Below are 18,567 nucleotides of genomic sequence, written 5' to 3' on the forward strand. Positions count from 1 at the left end.
GAAAGCTTGGGCGGCGGCACGGAGCGCCCCACCACCTCTCAGCTCTTCTAACCGATCTTGGTTTGTTGTAGAACAAGGACTTTTATACAAGGAGACTCTTTCTGGTGTACTCCAGGAAGACTGGCGTCCTCAAAGACAGTTGGTAGTTCCCACTAAGTATCGGGTAAAGCTCTTGAGCTTAGCCCATGATCATCCCAGTGGCCATTCTGGGGTGAACAGAACCAAAGACCGGTCGGGGAAGTCCTTCCACTGGGAGGGAATGGGCAAGGACGTGGCTAATTATGTCCGGTCTTGTGAGGTGTGCCAATGAGTGGGAAAGCCCCAAGACCAGGTCAAAGCCCCTCTCCAGCCACTACCCATAATTGAGGTCCCATTTCAGCGAGTAGCTGTGGATATTCTGGGTCCTTTCCCAAAGAAGACACCCAGAGGAAAGCAGTACATACTGACTTTCATGGATTTTGCTACCCGATGGCCGGAAGCAGTAGCTCTCAGCAACACCAGGGCTAAAAGTGTGTGCCAGGCATTAGCAGACATTTTTGCCAGGGTAGGTTGGCCCTCCGACATCCTTACAGATTTGGGAACTAATTTCCTGGCAGGCACCATGAAAAACCTGTGGGAAGCTCATGGGGTGAATCACTTGGTTGCCACCTCTTACCACCATCAAACCAATGGCCTGGTGGAGAGGTTTAATGGAACTTTGGGGACCATGATACGTAAATTCGTAAATGAACACTCCAATGATTGGGACCTAGTGTTGCAGCAGTTGCTTTTTGCCTACAGGGCTGTACCACATCCCAGTTTAGGGTTTTCACCCTTTGAACTTGTGTATGGCCGCAAGGTTAAGGGGCCATTACAGTTGGTGAAGCAGCAATGGGACGGGTTTACACCTTCTCCAGGAACTAACATCCTAGACTTTGTAAGCAACCTACAAAGCACCCTCCGACACTCTTTAGAACTTGCTAAAGAAAACCTAAAGGATGCTCAGAAAGAGCAAAAGGCCTGGTATGATAAACATTCCAGAGAACGGTCCTTCAAAGTAGGAGATCAAGTCATGGTCTTAAAGGCGCTCCAGGCCCATAAAATGGAAGCGTCATGAGCAGGACCATTCACGGTCCAGGAGCGCCTAGGAGCTGTTAACTATCTCATAGCATCCCCCACCTCCAACATAAAGCCTGAGGCCTGGTCTACACTATGAGTTTAGGTCGACTTTAGCCGCGTTCAATCGACTTAAGCCTGGACACGTTTACACTACGAAGCCCTTTCTGTCGACTTAAAGGGCCCTTTAAACCGGTTTCCTAACACCACCTCGACAAGGGGATTAGCGATAAAATCGGCCTTAGGGGGTCGGAATTGGGTTAGTGTGGACGGAATTCGACATTACTGGCCTCCGGGAGCTATCCCACAGTGCTTCATTGTGACCGCTCTGGACAGCACTCTCATCTCAGATGCACTGGCCAGGTAGACAGGAAAAGCCCCGCGAACGTTTGAATTTCATTTCCTGTTTGCTCAGCGTGGAGAGCACAGGTGACCATGCAGAGCCCATCAGCACAGGTAACCATGATGGAGTCCCAGTCCCAGTCCCAGGATCGCAGAAGAGCTCCAGCCTGTACCGAGCGGGAGGTACGGGATCTGATCGCCATCTGGGGAGATGAAGCAGTGCTCGCCGAACTCCGAAACAGTAAAAGAAACGGCAAAACATTAGAAAAGATCTCAAAGGCCATGAAGGACAGAGGCCATAACAGGGACGCACAGCAGTGCCGCGTGAAAATTAAGGCGCTAAGGCAAGGCTACCACAAAGTCAGAGACGCAAACGGAAGGTCCGGGGCAGAGCCGCAAACATGCCGCTACTACGCGGAGCTGCATGCCATTCTAGGGGGTGCAGCCACCACTAGCCCAAGCGTGTTCTATGAGTCCCTCTCTGGAAATGGGGAAGCGGGTTCGGCGGACGAGGAAGATGAGGATGGAGAGAACATAGATAGCTCACAGCAGCAAGGAAGCAGAGAAACCAGTTACCCCAACAGCCAGGATATGTTTGTCACCCTGGACCTGGAAACAGTAACCCCCGAACTCACCCAAGACCCTGAGGGCACACAGGGGACCTCTGGTGAGTGTACCTTTGCAAAAATTACACATGGTTTAAAAACAAGCGTGTTTAATGATTAATGATTAATTTGCCCTGGCAATCGCGGCCAGTACAGCTACTGGAAAAGTCTGTTAACGTGTATGGGGATGGAGCGGAAATCCTCCAGGGACATCTCCAGAAAGCTCTCCTTCATGTACTCCCAAAGCCTTTGCAAAAGGTTTCTGGGGAGGGCTGCCTTATCCTGTCCGCCATGGTAGGATACTTTACCACGCCAGGCCAGTAGCACGTAGTCTGGAATCATTGCATAACAAAGCATGGCAGCGTATGGTCCCGGTGTTTGCTGGCATGCAGACAACATCCATTCCTTATCTCTCTTTGTTATCCTTAGGAGAGTGATATCATTCACGGTCACCTGGTTAAAATGGGGCAATTTTATTAAGGGGACATTCAGAGGTGCCCCTTCCTGCTCTGCTGAACAGAAATATTCCCCGCTGTTAACCACGCGGTGGGGGGGAGGGTTGAAGTGACCATCCCAGAGAATTGGGTGTGTGGGGGAGGGGAGTTAGTTGGGTTTGTGCTGCATGTTAAACCTGAAATCGCAGCCCCTCCTTTTACATTGCAAACCCATTTTAAATGGCACGGGTGCTTGGTATGGGAAATGAGGGCAGAACTGTTTGAAACCATCCCCACATGTTAAGAAGGTTAAAAAAGCCCAAAGACTATATGTCTTACCATGGCTGCCTGCAAGCTGAAATCTGTGTCCTGGCACTGCGTGAGTGATCTCTCACACCAAACCAGGAGACTCTCAATATAAGAGGAAAAATGCGACCTTGTAACGAAAGCACATGTGCTGTGTGATGTTGTGAACAGCAAAATCTAACGTGAAAGAGTCTACCCATTGTTCTCTAAAATGTATCTTTTTTAACAACCTCTCCCTTCTCCACCAGCTGCAAATCTTACTCCTTCGCAGAGGCTAGTGAATATTCGAAGAAGGAAGCGAAGGACGCGTGACGAAATGTTTACTGAACTTCAGACTGCCTCCCACGCTGACAGAGCACAGCTGAATGCGTGGAGGCAGTCAATGACTGATTTTAAAAAAGCCCAATATGAGCGAGAGGAGAGGTGGCGTGCTGAATCGCGGGCTGAAGAGGAGAAGTTGCGTGCTGAAACGCGGGCTGAAGAGGAGAGGTGGCGTCAACTTGTACTCAGAAAGCAAGAGTCGATGCTCCGGCTGCTGGAGCATCAAAGTGATATGCTCCTGCGTATGGTTGAGCTGCAGGAAAGGCAGCAGGAGCAGAGACCGCCGCTACAGCCCCTCTGTAACCAGCAGCCATCCTCCCCAAGTCCCATTGCCTCCTCACCCAGACGCCCAAGAACACGGTGGGGGGGGCCTTCGGCCACCCACTCACTCCACCCTAGATGATTTCCATAGCAATAAGTTTTAAAGTTTTAAATTGGAGTGTGTCCTTTTCCTTCCCTCCTCCCCCACCCATCCCGGGCTACCTTTCCAATTATCCCCCTAGTTGTGTGCTGAATTAATAAAGAATGCATGAATGTGAAGTAACAATGACTTTATTGCCTCTGCAAGTGGTGCTCGAAGGGGGGAGGGTAGTAGGGGAGGGTGGGGTGGTTGGTTTGCAGGGAAGTAGAGGTAACAGGGTGGTGGGGGAGGGGCAGAGGGTTCATCAAGGAGCAACAAACAGAAGTTTCACTCCGTAGCCTGGCCAGTCACAAAACTGGTTTTCAACGCTTCTCTGATGCGCACCGCACCCTGCTGTGCTCCTCTAACCGCCCTGGTGTCTGGCTGCGCGTAATCAGCGGCCAGGCGATTTGCCTCAACCTCTCACCCCGCCATAAATGTGTCTCCCCCTTACTTTCACATATATTGTGGAGCGCACAGCAAGCAGCAATAACAATGGGGATATTCTTTTCGCTAAGGTCTGAGCGAGTCAGTAAGCTGCGCCAGCGCGCTTTTAAACGGCCACATGCACATTCCACCACCATTCGGCACTTGCTCAGCCTGTAGTTGAACAGGTCCTGACTACTGTCCAGGCTGCCTGTGTACGGCTTCATGAGCCATGGCATTAAGGGGTAGGCTGGGTCCCCAAGGATAACAATAGGCATTTCAACATCCCCAATGGTTATTTTCTGGTCCGGGAAGAAAGTCCCTTCCTCCAGCTTTCGAAACAGAAGAGATTGCCTGAAGACGCGAGCATCATGTACCCTTCCCGGCCAGCCCACGTTGATGTCGATGAAACGTCCCTTGTGATCCACCAGGGCTTGCAGCAGCATTGAAAAGTACCCCTTGCGGTTTATGTAGTCGGTGGCTTGGTGCGCCGGTGCCAAGATAGGGATATGGCTTCCATCTATCGCCCCACCACAGTTTGGGAATCCCATTGCAGCAAAGCCATCCACTATGGTCTGCACGTTTCCCAGAGTCACTACCCTTGATATCACCAGGTCTCTCATTGCCCTGGCAACTTGGATCACAGCAGCCCCCACAGTACATTTGCCCACTCCAAATTGATTCCCGACTGACCGGTAGCTGTCTGGCGTTGCAAGCTTCCACAGGGCTATCGCCACTCGCTTCTCAACTGTGAGGGCTGCTCTCATCCTGGTATTCTGGCGCTTCAGGGCAGGGGAAAGCAAGTCACAAAGTTCCATGAAAGTGCCCTTACGCATGCGAAAGTTTCGCAGCCACTGGGCATTGTCCCAGACCTGCAACACGATGCGGTCCCACCAGTCTGTGCTTGTTTCCCGGGCCCAGAATCGGCGGTCCACGGCATGAACCTGCCCCAGTAACACCATGATTTCCACATTGCTGGGGCCTGTGCCTTGTGAGAGGTCCATGTCAATTTCCTCATCACTATCGTCGCCGCGCTGCAATCGCCTCCTCCTCAGATGGTCCTGGTTTTGCTTTGGCATGTCCAGGAGGCTCTGCATATACTCCTGGACAATGCGCGTGGTGTTCATAGTGCTCATAATTGCCGCGGTGATCTGAGCGGGCTCCATGATCCCAGTGCTGGCTATGGCGTCTGGTCTGAAAAAAGGCGCGAAAGTAGTATCTGACGGACCAGGGGAAGAAGGGAGGGAGGGAGAGAGGGAGGGAAGGAGGGGCGAGTGACGACATGGCGTACAGGTACAGGGATTTAAAATCAAGAAAGGTGGCTTTGCATCAGGGAGAAACACAAACAACTGTCACACAGAATGCCCCCCCCCCAAAGATTGAACTCAAAAGCCTGGGTTTAGCAGGAGGGAGGGGGGAAGCAAATGAATACAGAATAAATCTATTTTTTACATCTTAAGACGACGGTGCAGCATGACTGATAGCCCTTGGCATTTTCTGGGTGCTTGGCAGCAAATACTGGGCGCTTGGCAGTAAGCCTTCAGGTCTATTGCACGATCTGATGCCCACTGCAGTATGACAACGATGGATACCAATCGTAATATGCTATCTACTGCCCAAAAGGCAAGGGGTTGCTGCTGTGTAGCAATCTAGCCCCACGTCTGCCAGCCCCATGTCTGCCAGCACCCAGATCGCCATCGGCCTCTTCTGGGTGCTTAGCAGACAATACTGGGCACTTGGCAGAAAATAGCATACTACGACTGATAACCATCATTGTCTGCCCGGGTGCCCATGATCGACAGCCGCTGACGTATGACGACGACGGATACCAGTCGTAATAAACCATCTTCTACCAAAAGGCAAGGGGCTGGTGCAATGCAGCACCACGGCTGCCAGCCCCACGGCTGCCTGCACCCAGATCGCCAATGAAGGCTACCAGTCATGCTGCACCGTCTACCGCCAAAAAGCAGTAAGTTGCTGCTGCTGTTTAGCAATGCAGTCCCACGTTTGCCGGCACCCGGAAGACATATGGTGACGGTGAGCTGAGCTGAGCGGGCTCAATGCTTGGCGTGGTATGTTGTCTGCACAGGTAACCCAGGTAAAAAGGCGCGAATCTATTGTCTGCCGTTGCTGTGACGGCGGGGGAGGGGCCTGACGCAATGTACCCAGAACCCCTCGCGGCACTGCTTTGCATCATTCGGGCATTGCGATCTCAACCCATAATTCCAATGGGCGCCGGAGACTCCAGGAACTGTGGGATAGGTACCATAGTGCAATGCGCCGGAAGTCGACGCTAGCCTCGGTACTGTGGACGCGGTCCGCCGACTTCATGCACTTAGAGCATTTTAGGTGGGGACACACACAATCGGCTGCATACAACCGGTTTCTATAAAACCGGCTTCTATAAATCCAACCTAATTTTGTAGTGTAGACATACCCTGAGATATACCATGTTAATTCTCTTAAGCCCTTTTATTCCAGAGAATTAAAGGTTTTCCAGTTTACAGCCCAGGAGACAGATGACGTGAAGTGGCCTGAAGGTGTCTACTACAAAGGAAAAAGTGACGGTGGCGTGGAAGAGGTGAACCTCCCCGCGACCCTTGGACGTCTGCAGCAGCAGCAGATCAAGGAGCTGTGTACTAGCTTTGTGCCAATGTTCTCAGCCACCCCAGGATGGACCGAACGGGCATACCACTCCATTGACACAGGTAATGCTCACCCAATTAGAACCCCACCCTACCGGGAGTCACCTCATGCCCAAACTGCTATAAAAAGGGAGATCCAGGACATGCTACAGATGGGTATAATCCGCCCCTCTAAGAGTGCATGGGCATCTCCAGTGGTTCTAATTCCCAAACCAGATGGGGAAAGACGCTTTTGCGTGGACTACCGTAAGCTAAATGCTGTAACTCGTCCTGACAACTATCCAATGCCACGCACAGATAAGCTATTGGAGAAATTGGGACATGCCTAATTCATCTCTACCTTAGACTTAACCAAGGGGTACTGGCAAGTACCACTAAATGAACCCGCCAAGGAAAGGTCAGCCTTCGTCACCCAGGCAGGAGTGTATAAATTTAATGTACTCCCTTTCGGGCTGCAAAATGCACTCGCCACCTTCCAAAGACTTGTAGATGGTCTCCTAGCGGGATTGGGAAAATCTGCAGTTGCCTACCTCGATGATGTGGCCATTTTTTCTGATTCATGGGCAGAACATCTGAAGCACCTGGAAAAAGTCTTCGAGCACATCAGGCAGGCAGGACTAACTGTTAAGGCTAAAAAGTGTCAAATAGGCCAAAACAGAGTGACTTACCTGGGGCACCAGGTGGGTCAAGGAACTATAAATCCCCTACAGGCCAAAGTGGATTCTATCCAAAAGTGGCTGGTTCCAAAGTCAAAGAAACAGGTCCAATCCTTCTTAGGCTTGGCCGGATATTATAGGCGATTTGTACCACACTACAGCCAAATCGCCGCCCCACTAACAAACCTAACCAGAAAGAAACAGCCAAATGCAGTTCAGTGGACTGATAAGTGTCAAAAGGCCTTTAACCAGCTTAAGGCGACACTCGTGTCTGACCCTGTGCTAAGGGCCCCAGACTTTGACAAACCATTCTTAGTAACCACAAATGCGTCCGAGCATGGTGTGGGAGCAGTTTTAATTCAGGAAAGACCGGATCAAGAATTCCATCCTGTAGTGTTTCTCAGCAAGAAACTGTCTGAGAGGGAAAGCCACTGGTCAATCAGCGAAAAAGAATGCTATGCCATTGTGTATGCCCTGGAAAAGCTACGCCCATACGTTTGGGGACGGCGTTTCCAACTACAATCCGACCATGCTGCACTAACGTGGCTTCATACCGCCAAAGGAAAAAACAAAAAACTTCTTTGGTGGAGTTTAGCTCTTCAAGATTTTGACTTTGAAATTCAACACATTTCAGGGGCTTCTAACAAAGTGGCTGATGCACTCTCCCGTGAAAGTTTCCCAGAATCAACTGGTTAAAATCATCCTTAAAATGTGAAAAATCGTGTAGTTTTTACCTAAGTAGTAGTATATGTAAGGGTGCATGTGTTTTATTAATCTGTTTATACTAAAGTTTAAAAAGAAATCACAGCCAGTGCGGTCCAACACTGTCTGAGATTTGGGGGGCGTGTCATAAACAGATAGTTAAGGGTTAATGCCTCTTTTACCTGTAAAGGGTTAAGAAGTTCACCTAGCCTAGCTGACACCTGACCAAAGGAACCAATGGGAGGACAAGATGGTTCAAAGGGAAGGAGGAAAGTTCCCTTTGTCTGTTGAGTTTCACTTTGGACCGGAGTGGGAAAGCTCCAGAATTCAGCCTCTTATTAAGTAGTGAGTATTAGTGAAGAAAATAAATAGGTTTATGTTTATTTCTTTGTAATCTGTCTTGTGCAATTAGAGGAATAGTCAAATTGGGTATTTGGGTATTTTTTTGTGTGTAACTAAGGGTTTGCCCAGGGGAACATCTCTGTGTTTGGAATCTGTTGTCTGTGAGAGTAGCTGGTATGCTAATCTCTCCCAGAGGATTTTCTTTTACCTTTCTTTTCTTTAATTAAAAGCCTTTTTCTTTATACCTGATTGATTTTTCCTTGTTTTTAGATCCAAGGGGGTTGGATCTGGATCCACCAGGAGTTGGTGGGAGAAAGGAGGGGGGATGGTTAATTTCTCCTTGTTTTAAGATCCAAGGGGTTTGGATCTGTATTCACCAGGGAAGTGGTGCAGAGTCTCCCAAGGCTACCCAGGGAAGGGAATTAGCACATTGGGAGTGGTGGCAGCGAACCAGATCTAAGTTGGTAGTTAAGCTTAGAAGTTTTCATGCAGGCCCCCACATCTGTACCCTAAAGTTCAGAGTGGGGAAGGAGCCTTGACAGGAAGTCAGGCCCCTGTCACGACAGGAGGCTAAACTGTTCTAAAACAAGCCCTAGGGACAACAGAGACTGTGGGAGTTCTCTCACCAACCTCCTTGCTGGCTTATGATGAAAAGGGCTCAGTAGACTGTAACCCTGGCCTTAGAGAGAGAAGGGCTACGTGGAGGGTCACAGAGAGCCACTGAGGCTAGCATATACCGCCTAGAAGTGCAGGACCCACGGGGACAAGGTCAGAGCTCTGCCACAAAGATTAATAAAAAAGGCACTTATCTTCACATTCTAGGCACCTCTAACACAAGCTACAAAGGACAAATAATAAAGATAGCAGCTGACAACTAACCCCACCCCTCAACAGGAATCACCCTCCCCTCTCCCCCACCAACAAAGATCCCTTCCCCCTGCAATACACTCTACCCTGATACAAGGCAAGCATCAACCTACATCAGGTAAGTGGATAGTCTCTCCAGCATGCCCTGAGGTAAAGTAATATTACTTGCTCTCCCTTCTTTTTAAAGCTTCCGATCATGCACAGTTGTGAATGTGGTGATATTCTTTACTGCTTCTGAATAAATGTAAACAGTTGGGGTTTGATTTAGTAAATATAGATTTTATTTTTAAGAAAATGTTTTTTAAAAAGTGGCAATGGACTGTTTCTTGACTTAAAGCAAACTTTGATACGATTTTTATTAACTGAAGGTTATAAAAACACTTCCATAAGAGATGAAGGAACAGTAATGTTCTGCATGTGTCAGTAAATATCTTGGAACTCCAATGAATTGATTGGAATTAAAGATAGACACACTGATTATTATCAATGTAACTCCTAAATGCACCAAAGAATATATATTGTCAGCTGTTTCAGGATTTCTTTCACCATCCTATTCTGAACCATGAAGTAACTGTTTGGGTAAAGAGTAACTTCTGTTTACAGTTATCAATTAGACACAATATGAGGAAAAACAGTGCAATATAGTGACTATAACTACTTTGCACTGTATCTAGAATGTAAAGTAGCCAAAGAATAATACAATTTAATAGGAAACAAACTTACAGATTGTCTATAAACTGTGTTAAATTCCTTCTATTGTAAGCTTATGTGAATTTATTGCAAACATTAGAGGGAGCAGTTTCCATAGAAAAACCCTTCTGAAAATGTCTATAAAATCTCTGTAGAATGGATGTAGATTGGAGCAGTGTCTGTGGAAGAACAATGCTTACAAGATCTAGGTTTCCAGTCCTGCAAAAAAGAATGACCGCAGTGCACCTGAAGTGGAGGGAACTTTGTCTGGGCTTGCAGAAGGAAGTCAGCAGTGCTTTATGGGGTGGGAGTGGGGCAGGGAACAAGATCAGAAACTGCTGCAAAAGGTGAGCAGTGGTCAGCTTTGCGGTGCTGACTCACCCCCCCAGGAATGTGAGGTCAGAAGGCTATAAAGGAGCAAGACCTGGGCATTGGTAGCCCTTTCTCCACACAACAGGGAAGGCATCCAGTGACTAGATAAATGCCCTGGTAAATGACTTAAAAGAAGGTGCTGGATAAAGGAACAGAAAGGGGGAGAGAGGTTGGTATGGCAGGAAGCCAACTCCACCCCCCCCCCCGTCCTTATAGCCCACCTTCACCCTCCTATGAGGGGGGTGGATGGTAAGGTCCAAGCCACGGGTTGGCTGGGGGACCTACATGGAAAATGAAGGGGGTCTGGTAGAAGCCCCGGGTAATGATTTGAATAAACATGGATTTGCCTGCACTGTACACTTTATCTGCCAGGTAGTCCCAGACATCTGCGGTCTGATTAATATCCATATCAGGTGTCTCCTGTCCTTCTTTCGGTATAGCCAGACAAAGGCATAGGTGAACCCCTCCACCCACATGGTTTTCTCTGAAGGATAAGAGCCTAAACAGGGATTTAAATCTGATCCACCACTGGAATAATGCAGTGCCGAATGATGGTCTTAGGGTCTGGTTTTCTTCTCACATTAATTTTGCACTACTTGCTCTATTGGTTTCAGTGGAGTTGCTCCTGATTTACATCGGTGTAAATGAGAGGCGAACCAGGCCTAAGGGTATGTCTACACTGCAATTAAACACCCACAGCTGGCCTGTGCTATTTGATTCAGGCTAAGGGACTCAGGCTAATGAGTGTTTAATTCTGGTGTAGACATTTGGGCTGGAGGCAGAGCTCTGGGACCCTCTCCCAGCGGAGTGTCCCTGAACTCAGGCTCCAGCCTGATCCCAAAACTCTACACCACAATTAAATAGCCCCGCAAGCCCTGTGAGCATGATTCAGCTGACACAGGCCAGTCACAGGTTTTTAATTGCAGTGTAGATACAGATTCTGTAGCAGTTTATACAGATTCTATAGAATCATGTTTCCTTTTGGCAGGGACATCCTTTCCCATATTCATTTTCTTCAATAGAGATCTTTTGATCCATTCTTTGTTTGCTTTATTCTAGGCATGTTCTTCTAAAGTGGGGTATGTCTATACTACTGTGGCTACAGCAACATAACTATGGCACTGCAGTTGTGCTGAAGTGTAGACACTTCCTACACTGACAAAAGATTTTTTCTCGTCATTGTAGGTAATCCACCTCTCCAAGGTGCATCTTCAGTGGGGGTTAGGTTAACCTAACTACATCACACAGAGTGCAAAATTTTTCACGACCATAAGTGATGTAGCTAGGTTGACCTAAATGTTAGATGTAGACCAGGCATTAGTAAGCAATGAGTCCATCTGGAGAAGATGTGAAAAAGAATCTGTTAAGATATACATGGGATAGTAGGTACAAGTTCAGTTTTTGAAAAATAACTGAACTGAGTAGGGAAGAAAAAGATTAATGTTGTTCTTTAAATAGAAAATGTATTTTGTGTTCCAAGTAAAAGCTCTATTATGGATATTGTTAATGACTAGTTATTAATTGATATTTACTGAAAAGTGAAGAAATGTAACAATTATGTCTTTCTCAACAGGAGTCCAAGGTTATGTCTTAGCTTTAATGGGAGTGACTTTAGGGGAAGTTAAATAAATATTTTATTATTCTGGTGAAGTCAAAAACATTTTGCAATAAAAAATGAAAGTGCCTAACCTAATACAGAAATTGAACAAGGACTATCTGGACTCTGAAGAACAATAAAAGTCAGAACATTTCTCTCTGCCTGATTTCACTTGACTGTTTGTTTTGTTTATTACCAGGCAATTAGTTAAGATTATAAATTGATAACTGGAGTTCGTGTTTGTCACTATTCTCTCTTTCATCTTCTTTAGATTTGATTACTGTTTAGCATGAAAGGCATTCTTATTCTTATAGTGCTTAGTTTTTAATAGCAATTTCTACTTGAAGATCTCTAGTGCTTTACAAGGAAGATATGTATCATTGCCTTCATTTTACAGTGTTTTTTTTTTCAAGAATGTTTCTATTTTTAAAAATTGCTTAAAGCACAGTTTAAAGATTTCTTCCTAGAAGGATGACAGTAAGAAAGAGGAGCAGAAGGGTAAACAGACTGCCAGCCAGAGATGGAATTCATTTCAATAAGATGTGCAAAACCTCCCAGGACCCATATATAGTTAAGGAGTGGAAAATCCAAATAATTATTACAATTTATATTCTTGGGAATAGAAACTGAAAACATTTCTTGAGGAAACAAACACATTGAGAACAGATATATGGATGGGGATAGGTAAATTCAGCTAATCAATCTTCTTACATGAAAACAAGATCATTAGAAGAAGCTTTCAATCTGACCTCCGTGATCTTTAACTAGAGTAAATCCTTTATAAATATGTGGGCTCATGCCTAAGCAAACATATGTATTGTAATCCTCAACAAACTGAAACCCCATCTTTCTCACCTCATTTTCCTATATCCTCTTTTCAAATGGGCAGAAAGAATATGATCTAGAAGGATTTTTCATCACGCCATAAAATGGGACACCATAAACATAACAAATCTTGCCATTTCATCCTCATTAAATGTTGTTAATAATATTCTAATTTGTTTAAAGCACAGGTCTAAAAGGAAATAATACTTTGACAAGCAGATGAACTTTGTTGTTTTGTCCATCGAGCTTCTATATCCACAAATCTATTCGTGAGAAATGGGGAGGAAAATACTCACTTTCGGACTGGAACATCCTCTGAGGGGACTTCGGTTAAGAAAAAAGTGGCCTTTCATGGGGTTCTGAGAGTTAATTCTTTGGTTCCTATTGTTTAGGCCATATGCTTTACTGCCAGATGGGCCCAGTCTATCACTAGAATGACCCAGCAGCATAAGTAGTCCACAGGGAATCCAAATGGCAGCAGTGTTAGCATGAAGAAGTTTTGTATTCTGTAAATATCATTTCTGCCAAGGATCGGAAGGAGGTGAGTGGAAAGAGAAAGGGTCATTGGGCTAGATTCACAAAAGGACTTAGGTGACATACACCATGTTTGGTGCCTAAATCCTAGAATCAGGCCCCACTGGGATTCACAAAATCCTGCTCAGCTGCCCTTGAATCCTGTAGGTGGTTGCATTTGTTCAGCTCCTATTGTTAAGCAGTAAGAGTTCCCTAAGTACTTATGTTTCTCCTTCTGACCATGTGCACTGCAGCCCCATGTCAGGCATCCAGACACCTAAGTCCCAGTGTGATGAATGAAAGAGGGGAAGGAAGACGTTTATCTGACTAACTTGCCTACGGGGCCCAATCTGGTAAGTATGGTCAGACCTTGCTTACTAGATAAAGCTCCTTTAGGCAAGCTCACACAAAATGGCCAGAAGAGGACTACCTCCCTCCTAACTTTTAGCCCAATGGTTAGGGTATTCACCTAGGACATGGGAGAGTTATGGTTAAAGTCCACCCTCCAGCTGAGGGGAAGAAGGTATTTGAAGAAGGATCTGGCACATCTCTAGCATGGGCCCTAGCTGCTGGGCTATGGGATATTCTGATATGGGGCTTCCTCAGTCTTTTCTGCTGAAGCTGTATAAATAATTTTAATGAGCTATTAGAGCAGGGGGGTCAGGTCCTGGGTCTGCAGCCTCCCAGGTGAGGGCCAAAACCAGGCTACAAAGTCATTCTCATGTGTGCGCTCTCTCTCTATTCCTGAGGGGGAATTCTGTGTTGCCTAATGATTGTAAAGAAGGGACAATACACAGTACAAGGCTTTTTTCAGGCAGGTTTTGGAATAATTGATGGAAACCAGGCTGTAAAAGCCAATTGGATACCAATACATCTCAAATTACATTTTATGTGATCCTGATGGGTAGTTATGTGGACTGGTGCATTTTCACTTGTTCGGGTGTGGTCTCAAACTCCCACTAAATAGTAGTTAATTGAATCCTGTGCTAGTACTCCTTGTCAACTTAGCACATTAGTTGTGCTAATTTGAGCAGAAACAGTGTTTGAGCAGAAACAGTAGATCTCCAAAATTAAAAGCTCTCTACTTTGGGATTTAAAAGAGAGTACTGGCCATACCTCCTGGATCAACCTCCATCCAGACGAAGAGGAACAACCACAACCCTCTTAAGAGGGCATATCCTTTTCTCCGTTCTTCAAACTGCCATGTTTGATAGCTGATGTAGGGCCATGTCTTGCCTTCTCCCCTGTTCTTTTGGTTAGGTAGCAATACAAACCTTGTGCAGTCCTTGTGTTCAGCCTCTGAACAGAGACTTCTAAAATGTAGCAGGTGTCACGGAGTGTCCCTGTGTCTTCCCTTCATTGTACACCTGTAAAAGGGTTGTGTAAAATCTGGAACTTAAATTAAGACCCTAATATCCTTCCAAAGAACCAATGGCAGTGTACCACCTCCCTCAATTAACCTATTCTTGTTTTAACTTTTGGGTCCCAATAGACAAAGCAACAAAGAGGGGAATGGTCTATTTGCAGAATCTATATTCTAAAATCTTGCAGACTATATTCAGTAGAGATATTATCTGGCACAAGCTAGCATTTCCAGCAGGATGACCTCTCTGTTGGACAACTGTTAGAGATTACTTCGGGCACAAAGTATACAGACAACAAGAGAACAATGTTCTCCATCTCCCCTTGAAGACCTTCTAGGAGTATGACAGAGGAAAGAGAGATTGATAGAAGGAGGGAACTTTCATCCTGCAAATACTAAGAAATGGATTTTTCTACTTAGTGATTCAGCTTTCTTAATTACTTGAGTGCTGCTCTACACTTTGTAGATGAAGGAAAATGAATTTCCAGTGCTGCTGCTTGTATCAGGCATGTCCTCAGTTAAGCACCAACAATCCAGAGGAATGGAGACTCATAACTTTGTCTGAAGGAAACTGAAGGTGACATGGAGTCCCACAGGGAAAAAAGTTAACATCTTACAGTCCAAGAGAGAAATCCTGGCCCCACTGAAGTCAATAAGAGTTTTTCCATTGACTTCAATGGAACCAAGATTTCACTCAAGGAGTTTATCCACTCATGCATTTTTGAAGAAATATATAAAGTAACTTTTGTGATCAAATGCAGAATTTCCTCTTGTTGAACAAGCTGAATAATGTTTGCTAATGAAAAAATATGATAGGAATATTTACAAAAACAAATGAAGCAAACATAACCTTGAATAATGACTTTTGAAATTATGTTTACTAACCTCCAAGGCTTATGGGAGCAGCTCTCAAAGGACTGACACTACGGATACACAACACACATTTGTCAGACAAGAAGAAAAAAAGGACATGAAATTCAGTAGCTTAAACTATAAAATACATTACATAAGGCTTAATTTTCCAGCATTATACAGTACATCCTCAGTGCCTTTTTTAAATTTTATTTTAAAATTTCAAGGGGTTGTATCCAAGAACAATTAATTAAAAAATGAGAGATCTGAAAGCTCACAATACTTGTCTGGTTTTGACATCAAAAGTCATGCTCTCACAACGCTACTCAAAGTCCAGAAAAAAATTTCCATAGGAAAAGGATGTTGATGTGAGGCATTTCAGAATCCCTTTTTTAACCAATATACTGTCTTGAAGTCAGAAGATAGCAGATATACTAATATAAGTGGAGAAGGGGATTCTTATGAGAGGGAAGACACAATCCCAGAAAGGAAACCGAAGCACAGAAACCAAATTACAGCAGACTACATATTACAAAAACCAAACATCAGACAACCACATTGCATTGCAATATAGTGATAGAAGTGGCAATACATTGGAGTTGCACAGAGAAAATGAAGATTTGTGTTTGTTTTAAAGAAATGAGAAAATAATGTTAATCAGAACATTTCTTGATTTCATATGAATACTTTCTAAAACATGTTTTTTTTCTTCCTGTATGAAGAAAAAGGAGCTAATGAATGCAATAATAATAATAAACTACCCTTTCTTCAATGCTATTCAACAAGGGCTTCATTCTGACACTGTGATTCATGCTGCACAGTACCATACTCCAGTAGTCCTATTTGTGGAATAAATTATATTGGATTAATTAAAAGGTCTTTTTCTTTTTATTAGTAGCTGTGTATTAATTAGCACTGTAGCACAATATTACAGTGCAATAGAAAAGAAGTGGTAAAAGCTACAGCTTACTTAGACTGTAAATTGTTTGAAGCGGGGACCATTTTTTGTTCTGTTTTTGTGTAGCCCCTATACAATGCTTTGTATAGCACCTATACAATGGGCCCTTGGTCCATGACTGAGATTCCTATATGCTACTGCAAAACAAAATATTATAATATTAATATTAATAATTATGAATAATAATACACATAATTTTTGAATGAAAACTTAATTATAATATGGCCTCTTACAACAGTTCAAATGTTCATGCAACCAATTAGTGTTTTTGTTTTGTTTTTAAATAAAATGAAAACATAAATATTAACCTGTTGGTTTTTTCATCTTGGGCTTTCTTTTTTAACTTGTTATCCTTATTTTTCAGTTTTTGACTCCTCCATCATTTCATGGTTGCTCTTTAGGTTTGGTCATTGTCATTTTCCTTGGTCTTCATACAAGCTTACTGATTCAGTCATCATTATTCTCCTCTAGTTCAGATTTTATCATTATCCGCTGTCTTTTACTTCTTAATATTTTTGTTGAACATTGTAATTCTCTGTGTTCTGTTTCATCTTCCATCGTGATTTTTCTTTTGTCCTCCTTCTCTGTGTCAGTCATCATCTTCTTTATGCTCACTCATCGTCTTCCTTCCATTTCTTAAACTATAAAGGCAAATAGAACACATCTGACAGGAACTTGTTGCAGTGGATAATATAGCATACAAGAAGTTCTACAGCTCTCTGAGAATGGAGCTATGGGTTGGTCTCCACTACTGGTGAGATCGACGCTGCAGCAGGGATCGATTTAGTAGGTCTAGTGAAGACCCACCAAATTGATGGCAGAGCGCTCTCCAGTCAACCCTGGTACTTCAGTTCTCCGAGAAGAGTAAGGGAAGTGAAATGGAGAGCATCTCCCATAGACACAGCGTAGTGAAGACACTGGAGTTACTCACGAAGCTGGAGTAGTGTAACTTAGGTCGACTTACCCCCGTAGTGAAGACAAGCCCTATGTCTCATTGGTAGGATTCTGCATATGATATGCCTCAGGTTTAAAATGTTTGTTTTAGACCATTTCAATTGCTTGGGATCCAGCCATTTGTATGCATATCACATGTCTGAAATATCAGGTCAATTTTAAATCAGGATGCTAAGGAATTCAGAGAATTTCTATTAAATCCAATTATCCATGAATATAGTCTAAAGCAACAGTCATGCTGGTAAGATCAGAGGAAATTATATTCTATGTAATTCTCAGATCCAGATCCTATAACTAATTGATTTAGAAATATTGTCCTCTTAGTTTCCAAAGACTGGGGGTAACCTTGAATTTATATGGTATGCCCGGGGCAATGATAAGGAATGAATACTTTTTTATAAAAGTCCCCTTGAAATATTCACCAGAGACAATATCTGTAAGTGCAGATTGTATTTAAATATACTTCCTGCTCCTTGATTACATTCTTGATAACACTGATTGTTTTAGAATCATGTTTTGTGTCCACTAATAAGACTCTCCCAAAATGAATCTGTTCCTAAGGTCACCTTATGACATAATATAATGTCAGGATTGTGTAAACACACACTTCTACTGACAGTTGTTCAGACTTATCTTCCCTTGGCAAGTGGGAAACATTTAGTTTCACTGTTGTGCATAAAATAGCACAGTATTTTAATAGACTCAACACCACTTCAGCACGTGCATTTAAAATAAATATCTATGTAATTGTCATTTTAAATGTTACTATAATTACAGAGAAATATCCTTGAACAATTTTTAGAACTTAAGGAAATATACAAACAAGAGGATTTAGATATAACAATTTTTTTTTATTTTCTAGTTACTTTTTAGAGAATTTTCAAGATGATGTACAAAATTTTTCTTACACTTAAACTAAAATTTATTAATACACTAAATTGTTATTAATAAATAACTTTATTATAAATAAATGTATTAATACAATAAATTTCCTCTACACCCTTGAGTCCCTTCTGCCGTGCTGTCACTAGTGAATTCTGTTTATTTGCAAAGAAAATCCCTGTTGTTCCCTTGTCCAGATCTCTGTCTACTTCTGTCCTTCTTTCTTTAAAACCTTAGCCAGTAAGCCCCTTGGAGCAGGATAAATTCTTTCTTGACTATCCAGGAAAAAATATCACTTTGACAGCTATTGTGTTATAATAAAAACAAATTAGTAGTAGCAACAATGTGTTTTAATTTCTAAAGTGCAGCAGTTACAATATTTGAAAATCATCAGTTCCTGACTATTAGCAGGATTGAGTG

The sequence above is a fragment of the Terrapene carolina genome, unplaced genomic scaffold (genome assembly GCF_002925995.2).
Source record: "Terrapene carolina triunguis isolate 2854851 unplaced genomic scaffold, T_m_triunguis-2.0 Scaffold32, whole genome shotgun sequence".
In the NCBI taxonomy this organism is placed as follows: domain Eukaryota; kingdom Metazoa; phylum Chordata; order Testudines; family Emydidae; genus Terrapene; species Terrapene triunguis.